Below are 10,746 nucleotides of genomic sequence, written 5' to 3'. Positions count from 1 at the left end.
AAACTGAGTTGCATCTAGGGGTGTCTTGGGGTGGTCCAAGCAGGAGGCTTCCCTGAGCAACTGTGGAGGAGATATTTTTAGATTCTGCTATGTTTTTCATAAGAAAATATTTTTATTTTTATTTATTTATTTTATTTTATTTATTTATTTTTTTAAATTTATTTATTATTATTATACTTTAAGTTGTAGGGTACATGTGCATAACGGGCAGGTTTGTTACATATGTATACTTGTGCCATGGTGGTGTGCTGCACCCATCAACTCGTCATTTACATCAGGTATAACTCCCAATGCAATCCCTCCCACCTCCCCCTCCCCCCTCCCCATGATAGGCCCCGGTGTGTGATGTTCCCCTTCCTGAGTCCAAGTGATCTCATTGTTCAGTTCCCACCTATGAGTGAGAACATGCAGTGTTTGCTTTTCTGTTCTTGTGATAGTTTGCTAAGAATGATGGTTTCCAGCTGCATCCATGTCCCTACAAAGGACACAAACTCATCCTTTTTTATGGCTGCATAGTATTCCATGGTGTATATGTGCCACATTTTCTAATCCAATCTGTCAGTGATGGACATTTGGGTTGATTCCAAGTCTTTGCTATTGTGAATAGTGCTGCAATAAACATACGTGTGCATGTGTCTTTATAGCAGCATAATTTATAATCCTTTGGGTATATACCCAGTAATGGGATGGCTGGGTCATATGGTACTTCTAGTTCTAGATCCTTGAGGAATCGCCATACTGTTTTCCATAATGGTTGAACTAGTTTACAATCCCACCAACAGTGTAAAAGTGTTCCTATTTCTCCACATTGTCTCCAGCACCTGTTGTTTCCTGACTTTTTAATGATCGCCATTCTAACTGGTGTGAGATGGTATCTCATTGTGGTTTTGATTTGCATTTCTCTGATGGCCAGTAATGATGAGCATTTTTTCATGTGTCTGTTGGCTGTATGAATGTCTTCTTTTGAGAAATGTCTGTTCATATCCTTTGCCCACTTTTTGATGGGGTTGTTTGTTTTTTTCTTGTAAATTTGTTTGAGTTCTTTGTAGGTTCTGGATATTAGCCCTTTGTCAGATGAGTAGATTGCAAAAATGTTCTCCCATTCTGTAGGTTGCCTGTTCACTCTGATGGTAGTTTCTTTTGCTGTGCAGAAGCTCTTTAGTTTAATGAGATCCCATTTGTCAATTTTGGCTTTTGCTGCCGTTGCTTTTGGTGTTTTAGACATGAAGTCTTTGCCCATGCCTATGTCCTGAATGGTACTACCTAGGTTTTCCTCTAGGGTTTTTATGGTATTAGGTCTAACATTTAAGTCTCTAATCCATCTTGAATTAATTTTCGTATAAGGAGTAAGGAAGGGATCCAGTTTCAGCTTTCTACTTATGGCTAGCCAATTTTCCCAGCACCATTTATTAAATAGGGAATCCTTTCCGAATTTCTTGTTTCTCTCAGGTTTGTCAAAGATCAGATGGCTGTAGATGTGTGGTATTATTTCTGAGGACTCTGTTCTGTTCCATTGATCTATATCTCTGTTTTGGTACCAGTACCATGCTGTTTTGGTTACTGTAGCCTTGTAGTATAGTTTGAAGTCAGGTAGCGTGATGCCTCCAGCTTTGTTCTTTTGACTGAGGATTGTCTTGGAGATGCGGGCTCTTTTTTGGTTCCATATGAACTTTAAAGCAGTTTTCTCCAATTCTGTGAAGAAACTCATTGGTAGCTTGATGGGGATGGCATTGAATCTATAAATTACCTTGGGCAGTATGGCCATTTTCACAATATTGATTCTTCCTATCCATGAGCATGGTATGTTCTTCCATTTGTTTGTGTCCTCTTTTATTTCACTGAGCAGTGGTTTGTAGTTCTCCTTGAAGAGGTCCTTTACATCCCTTGTAAGTTGGATTCCTAGGTATTTTATTCTCTTTGAAGCAATTGTGAATGGAAGTTCATTCCTGATTTGGCTCTCTGTTTGTCTGTTACTGGTGTATAAGAATGCTTGTGATTTTTGCACATTAATTTTGTATCCTGAGACTTGGCTGAAGTTGCTTATCAGCTTAAGGAGATTTTGGGCTGAGACAATGGGGTTTTCTAAATATACAATCATGTCATCTGCAAACAGGGGCAGTTTGACTTCTTCTTTTCCTAACTGAATACCCTTGATTTCTTTCTCTTGCCTAATTGCCCTAGCCAGAACTTCCAACACTATGTTGAATAGGAGTGGTGAGAGAGAGCATCCCTGTCTTGTGCCAGTTTTCAAAGGGAATTTTTCCAGTTTTTGCCCATTCAGTATGATATTGGCTGTGGGTTTGTCATAAATAGCTCTTATTATTTTGAGGTACGTTCCATCAATACCGAATTTATTGAGCGTTTTTAGCATGAAGGGCTGTTGAATTTTGTCAAAAGCCTTTTCTACATCTATTGAGATAATCATGTGGTTCTTGTCTTTGGTTCTGTTTATATGCTGGATTATGTTTATTGATTTGCGAATGTTGAACCAGCCTTGCATCCCAGGGATGAAGCCCACTTGATCATGGTGGATAAGCTTTTTGATGTGTTGCTGAATCCGGTTTGCCAGTATTTTATTGAGGATTTTTGCATCGATGTCCATCAGGGATATTGGTCTAAAATTCTCTTTTTTTGTTGTGTCTCTGCCAGGCTTTGGTATCAGGATGATGTTGGCCTCATAAAATGAGTTAGGGAGGATTCCCTCTTTTTCTATTGATTGGAATAGTTTCAGAAGGAATGGTACCAACTCCTCCTTGTATCTCTGGTAGAATTCAGCTGTGAATCCATCTGGTCCTGGACTTTTTTTGGTTGGTAGGCTATTAATTATTGCCTCAATTTCAGAGCCTGCTATTGGTCTATTCAGGGATTCAACGTCTTCCTGGTTTAGTCTAGGAAGAGTGTAAGTGTCCAGGAAATTATCCATTTCTTCTAGATTTTCCAGTTTATTTGCATAGAGGTGTTTATAGTATTCTCTGATGGTAGTTTGTATTTCTGTGGGGTCGGTGGTGATATCCCCTTTATCATTTTTAATTGCGTCGATTTGATTCTTCTCTCTTTTCTTCTTATTAGTCTTGCTAGTGGTCTGTCAATTTTGTTGATCTTTTCAAGAAACCAACTCCTGGATTCATTGATTTTTTGGAGAGTTTTTTGTGTCTCTATCTCCTTCAGTTCTGCTCTGATCTTAGTTATTTCTTGCCTTCTGCTAGCTTTCGAATGTGTTTGCTCTTGCTTCTCTAGTTCTAATTGCGATGTTAGAGTGTCAATTTTAGATCTTTCCTGCTTTCTCTTGTGGGCATTTAGTGCTATAAATTTCCCTCTACACACTGCTTTAAATGTGTCCTAGAGATTCTGGTATGTTGTATCTTTGTTCTCATTGGTTTCCAAGAACATCTTTATTTCTGCCTTCATTTCGTTATGTACCCAATAGTCATTCAGGAGCAGGTTGTTCAGTTTCCATGTAGTTGAGCGGTTTTGATTGAGTTTCTTAGTCCTGAGTTCTAGTTTGATTGCACTGTGGTCTGAGAGACAGTTTGTTATAATTTCTGTTCTTGTACATTTGCTGAGGAGTGCTTTACTTCCAATTACGTGGTCGATTTTGGAGTAAGTACGATGTGGTGATGAGAAGAATGTATATTCTGTTGATTTGGGGTGGAGAGTTCTATAGATGTCTATTAGGTCTGCTTGCTGCAGAGATGAGTTCAATTCCTGGATATCCTTGTTAACTTTCTGTCTCGTTGATCTGTCTAATGTTGACAGTGGAGTGTTGAAGTCTCCCATTATTATTGTATGGGAGTCTAAGTCTCTTTGTAAGTCTCTAAGGACTTGCTTTATGAATCTGGGTGCTCCTGTATTGGGTGCATATATATTTAGGATAGTTAGCTCTTCTTGTTGAATTGATCCTTTTACCATTATGTAATGGCCTTCTTTGTCTCTTTTGATCTTTGATGGTTTAAAGTCTGTTTTATCAGAGACTAGTATTGCAACCCCCGCTTTTTTTTGTTTTCCATTTGCTTGGTAAATCTTCCTCCATCCCTTTATTTTGAGCCTATGTATGTCTCTGCATGCGAGATGGGTCTCCTGAATACAGCAGACTGATGGGTCTTGACTCTTTATCCAGTTTGCCAGTCTGTGTCTTTTAATTGGAGCATTTAGTCCATTTTCATTTAAGGTTAAGATTTTTATGTGTGAACTTGATCCTGCCATTGTGATATTAGCTGGTTATTTTGCTTGTTAGTTGATGCAGTTTCTTCCTAGCCTCGATAGTCTTTATGTTTTGGCATGTTTTTGCAATGGCTGGTACCGGTTGTTCCTTTCCATGTTTAGTGCTTCCTTCAGGGCCTCTTGTAAGGCAGGCCTAGTGGTGCCAAAATCTCTAAGCATTTGCTTATCTGTAAAGGATTTTATTTCTCCTTCACTTATGAAACTTAGTTTGGCTGGATATGAAATTCTGGGTTGAAAATTCTTTTCTTTAAGAATGTTGAATATTGGCCCCCACTCTCTTCTGGCTTGGAGAGTTTCTACCGAGAGATCTGCTGTTAGTCTGATGGGCTTCCCTTTGTGGGTAACCCGACCTTTCTCTCTGGCTGCCCTTAAGATTTTTTCCTTCATTTCAACTTTGGTGAATCTGGCAATTATGTGTCTTGGAGTTGCTCTTCTCGAGGAATATCTTTGTGGCGTTCTCTGTATTTCCTGGATTTGAATGTTGGCCTGCCCTACTAGGTTGGGGAAGTTCTCCTGGATGATATCCTGAAGAGTGTTTTCTAACTTGGTTCCATTTTCCCCCTCACTTTCAGGCACCCCAATCAGACGTAGATTTGGTCTTTTTACATAATCCCATACTTCTTGCAGGCTTTGTTCATTTCTTTTTCTTCTTTTTTCTTTTGGTTTCTCTTCTCGCTTCATTTCATTCATTTGATCCTCAATCGCAGATACTCTTTCTTCCAGTTGATCGAGTCGGTTACTGAAGCTTGTGCATTTGTCACGTATTTCTCGTGTCATGGTTTTCATCTCTTTCATTTCGTTTATGACCTTCTCTGCATTAATTACTCTAGCCATCAATTCTTCCACTTTTTTTTTTCAAGATTTTTAGTTTCTTTGCGCTGGGTACGTAATTCCTCCTTTAGCTCTGAGAAATTTGATGGACTGAAGCCTTCTTCTCTCATCTCGTCAAAGTCATTCTCCGTCCAGCTTTGATCCGTTGCTGGCGATGAGCTGCGCTCCTTTGCCGGGGGAGATGCGCTCTTATTTTTTGAATTTCCAGCTTTTCTGCCCTGCTTTTTCCCCATCTTTGTGGTTTTATCTGCCTCTGGTCTTTGATGATGGTGATGTACTGATGGGGTTTTGGTGTAGGTGTCCTTCCTGTTTGATAGTTTTCCTTCTAACAGTCAGGACCCTCAGCTGTATCTCTGTTGGAGATTGCTTGAGGTCCACTCCAGATCCTGTTTGCCTGGGTATCAGCAGCAGAGGCTGCAGAAGATAGAATATTTCTGAACAGCGAGTGTACCTGTCTGATTCTTGCTTTGGAAGCTTCCTCTCAGGGGTGTACTCCACCCTGTGAGGTGTGGGGTGTCAGACTGCCCCTAGTGGGGGATGTCTCCCAGTTAGGCTACTCAGGGGTCAGGGACCCACTTGAGCAGGGAGTCTGTCCCTTCTCAGATCTCAACCTCCGTGTTGGGAGATCCACTGCTCTCTTCAAAGCTGTCAGACAGAGTCGTTTGCGTCTGCAGAGGTTTCGGCTGTGTTTGTTATTGCCCTGTCCCCAGAGGTGGAGTCTACAGAGACAGGCAGGTTTCCTTGAGCTGCTGTGAGCTCCACCCAGCTCGAGCTTCCCAGCAGCTTTGTTTACCTACTTAAGCCTCAGCAATGGTGGGCGCCCCTCCCCCAGCCTCACTGCTGCCTTGCCGGTAGATCACAGACTGCTGTGCTAGCAATGAGGGAGGCTCCGTGGGTGTGGGACCCTCCCGGCCAGGTGTGGGATATGATCTCCTGGTGTGCCTGTTTGCTTAAAGCGCAGTATTGGGGTGGGAGTTACCCGATTTTCCAGGTGTTGTGTGTCTCAGTTCCCCTGCCTAGGAAAAGGGATTCCCTTCCCCTTTGCGCTTCCCAGGTGAGGCAATGCCTCGCCCTGCTTCAGCTCTCGCTGGTCGGGCTGCAGCAGCTGACCAGCACCGATCTGCCGGCTCTCCCCAGTGAGATGAACCCAGTACCTCAGTTGAAAATGCAGAAATCACCGGTCTTCTGTGTCGCTCGCGCTGGGAGTTGGAGACTGGAGCTGTTCCTATTCAAGAAAATATTTTTAGACCAAATTCATCCTGAGCAACAACATGTGGCTTCTAGCTAATTATGGAATTAATCATCAGGGCTGTGATGGTCTGGGCGAGCAGGTGAGTGTGCCAATGCCACTCCACTGACAGGTACACATGCAGGAAGGCCACAGCCACCAAGAGCATGGAGCACACTGAGTATGGGGTACCTGTTACCTTCCCCACTCAGACTATCTTGGCCCTGAGCCTGCAGGAATCCCAAGCAGTCTAGCAAGGGCTTGGGGGCTGCCCCACAGCTGCAGATCTTTTTCCCAGGGAAAAAGAGAGGTGCAGTTGTGTGGAAAGGGCCACCCCTCTCCTGGGAGGTAGGAAGCCCAGCAAAAGTTTGGGGCCTCCTGTGTCTTTTCTCTGGGGCCACCAGAAGTGTGCTCCTGGCCATGCGGAAGTCACAAGACTGGGAGCCAGTGCTTGCTTGGTAACCCCATGGGGCCCAAAAGTCCAGGGGCACAGCATGCAGGTATGTAGGTCATGCCCTGTGAGAGGGGGGCTGTGATCCCTCCAGGGAGTGGCCCCAGCCCTGGACTCCAGTGTACCCTGAGTCAGGGTCACCATCTCTTTCCAATTCATACAAAGGCTCATTGAGGGCACTGACAATTCAGGATAGTTCAAGGGTGCAGGCTCTTCACCGATAATTCTCCCCAGGATGCCCTGGCACACCTGAAATCAACTGGGTTTTCCTCCTGCATTAACTCCTGTGGGGCACTCCAGAAAAGGCAGTGAGGAGACAAAGCTCCTGGCCTAGCTTCAGGCTGCTTCAGCCACAGCAGAGAAATCCACCTGAAATTCAGAGACAGATCCTCACCTCAGGCCTTCACAGCCTCTACAGGACTCGGGTGCTGGAGCCCGACCCAGGTCAGCACCCCTTGGGGCCCTTCTCTCCAATTTCTCTTTCTTCCATTAGACTCCGAAAGCTCAAATCTCAACTGCCAAAGCCCCTCAAGGCACCCTCTACAGCTTGCCCCATCCCTGATGGCCTCACCATCCTCCCTTTTGTGTTCCCAAAAACCCTCAAGTCATCTTTGACTCTTCCTCATCCCCTTAGGACCAGGGGCCACACCAGCCTTCCTTGCTGACCTGCCCACACACAACATCCTCTCTCCATCCCTGTGCCTACAGTCTGCTGCCACTCAGGCCCTCACGAGGCCTCTGCCCAAGTTCCCTCCTCCAGTCTGTTGAATCGGCACTCTCAGGATGTACCCAGCATGGAGGGCCCTTCCCAAGGAAGTTGAACCTTATGAGGTGATAAATTACTCTGATGTGAAGTCTGCTACTCAAGTCAAAGTCTTTTTTTTCCCCTTATACTTTAAGTTCTAGGGTGCATGTGCACTGTCTTGTGCCAGTTTTCAAAGGGAATGCTTCCAGTTTTTGCCCATTCGGTATGATATTGGCTGTGGGTTTGTCATAAATAGTTCTTATTATTTTGAGATACATCCCATCAAAACGTAGTTTGAGAGTTTTTAGCATGAAGGGCTGTTGAATTTTGTCAAAGGCCTTTTATGCATCTATTGAGATAATTGTGTGGTTTTTGTCTTTGGTTCTGTTTATATGATGGATTATGTTTATAGATTTACGAATGTTGAACCAGCCTTGCATCCCAGGGATGAAGCCAGCTTGATCATGGTGGAAAAGTTTTTTGATGTGCTGCTTGATTCGGTTTGCCAGTAATTTATTGAGGTTTTTTACATCAATGTTCATCAGGGATATTGGCCTAAAACTGTTTTTTTGTTGTTTCTCTGCCAGGCTTTGGTATCAGGATGATGCTAGCCTCATAAAATGAGTTAGGGAGGATTCCCTCTTTTTCTATTGATTGGAGTAATTTCAGAAGGAATGGTACCAGCTCCTCTTGGTGCCTCTGGTAGAATTCGGTTGTGAATCCTTCTGGTGCTGGACTTTTTTTGGTTGGTAGGCTATTAATTATTGCCTCAATTTCAAAGCCTGCTATTGGTCTATTCAGATTCAACTTCTTCCTGGTTTAGTCTTGGGAGAGTGTATGTGTCCAGGAATTTATCCATTTCTCCTAGATTTTCTAGTTTATTTGCATAGAGGTGTTTATAGTATTCTCTGATGGTAGTTTGAATTTCTGTGGGATTGGTGGTGACATCCCATTTATAATCTTTTATTGCATCTATTTAATTCTTCTCTCTTTTCTTCTTTATTAGTCTTACTAGCGATCTATCAATTTTGTTGATCTTTTCAAAACATCAGCTCCTGGATTCATTGATTTTTTGAAGGGATTTTTTTGTGTCTCTATCTCCTTCAGTTCTGCTCTGATCTTAGTTATTTCTTGCCTTCTGCTAGCTTTTGAATGTGTTTGCTCTTGCTTCTCTAGTTCTTTTAATTGTGATGTTAGAGTGTCAATTTTAGATCTCTCCTGCTTTCTCTTGTGGGCATTTAATGCTATAAATTTTCCTCTACACACTGCTTTAAATGTGTCCCAGAGATTCTAGTATGTTGTGTCTTTGTTCTCATTGGTTTCATAAAACATCTTTATTTCTGCCTTCATTTTGTTATGTATCCAGTAATCATTTAGGAGCAGGTTGTTCAGTTTCCATGTAGTTGAGTGGTTTTGAGTGAGTTTCTTAATCCTGAGTTCTAGTTTGATTGCACTGTGGTCTGAGAGACAGTTTGTTATAATTTCTGTTCTTTTGCATTTGCTAAGGAGTGCTTTACTTCCAACTATGTGGTCAATTTTGGAATAAGTGCGATGTGGTGCTGAGAAAAATGTATATTCTGTTAATCTGGGGTGGAGAGTTCTGTAGATGTCTATTAGGTCTGCTTGGTGCAGAGCTGTGTTCAAATCCTGAGTTCAATTCCTGGATATCCTTGTTAACTCTCTGTCTTGTTGATCTGTCTAATATTGACAGTGGGGTGTTAGAGTCTCTCATTACTGTTATGTGGAAGTCTAAGTCTTTTTGTAGGTCTCTGAGGATTTGCTTTATGAATCTGGGTGCTCCTGTATTGGGTGCATATATATTTAGGATAGTTAGCCCTTTTTGTTGAATAGATCCCTTTACCATTATGTAATGGCCTTCTTTGTCTCCTTTGATCTTTGTTGGTTTAAAGTCTGTTTTATCAGAGACTAGGATTGCAACCCCTGACCCTTTTTATTATTATACTTTAAGTTCTAGGGTACATGTGCAAAACATGCAGGTTTGTTGCATATGTATACATGTTGCCATGTTGGTGTGCTGCACCCATTAACTCGTCATTTACATTCGGTACATCTCTTAATGCTATCCCTCCCTGCTCCTCCCTCCCCACAGTAGGCCCCGGTGTGTGATGTTCCCCTTCCTGTTTCCAGGTGATCACATTGTTCAATTCCCACCTATGAGTGAGAACATGTGGTGTTTGGTTTTCTGTTCTTGTGATAGTTTGCTGAGAATGATGGTTTCCAGCTGCATCCATGTCCCTACAAAGGACACAAACTCATCCTTTTTTATGGCTGCATAGTATTCCATAGTGTATATGTGCCACATTTTCTTAATCCAGTGTGTCACTGATGGACATTTGGGTTGATTCCAAGTCTTTGCTATTGTAAATAGTGCCTCAATAAACATACATGTGCATGTGTCTTTATGGCAGCATGATTTATAATCCTTTGGGTATAACCCCCGTAATGGGATGGCTGGGTCAAATGGTATTTCTAGTTCTAGATCCTTGAGGAATTGCCACATTGTTTTCTACAATGGTTGAACTAGTTTACAGTCCCACCAGCAGTGTAAAAGTGTTCCTATTTCTCCACATCCTCTCCAGCATCTGTTGTTTCCTGATTTTTTAATGATTGCCATTCTAACTGGTGTGAGATGGTATCTCATTGTAGTTTTGATTTGCATTTCTCTGATGGCCAGTGATGATGAGCATTTTTTCATGTGTCTGTTGGCTGCATACATGTCTTCTTTTGAGAAGTGTCTGTTCATATATTTTGACCACTTTTTGATGGGGTTGTTTTTTCTTGTAAATTTGTTTGAGTTCTTTGTAGGTTCTGGATATTAGCCCTTTGTCAGATGAGTAGATTGCAAAAATGTTCTCCCATTCTGTAGGTTGTCTGTTCACTCTGATGGTAGTTTCTTTTGCTGTGCAGAAGCTCTTTAGTTTAATTAGATCCCATTTGTCAATTTTGGCTTTTGTTGCCATTGCTTTTGGTGTTTTAGACATGAAGTCCTTGCCCATGCCTATGTCCTGAATGGTATTACCTAGGTTTTCTTCCAGGGTTTTTATGATTTTAGGTCTAACATTTAAGTCTAATTTCTGTGTAAGGAGTAAGGAGGGGATCCAGTTTCAGCTTTCTATTTACAGCTAGCCAGTTTTCCCAGAGCCATTTATTAAATAGGGAATCCTGTCCCCATTTCTTGTTTTTGTCAGGTTTGTCAAAGATCAGATGGTTGAAGATGTGTGGTATTATTTCTGAGGACTCTGTTCTGTT

The sequence above is a fragment of the Macaca mulatta genome, chromosome 9, assembly GCF_049350105.2.
Source record: "Macaca mulatta isolate MMU2019108-1 chromosome 9, T2T-MMU8v2.0, whole genome shotgun sequence".
NCBI lineage: Eukaryota > Metazoa > Chordata > Mammalia > Primates > Cercopithecidae > Macaca > Macaca mulatta.
This window is presented reverse-complemented; position numbering follows the sequence as displayed.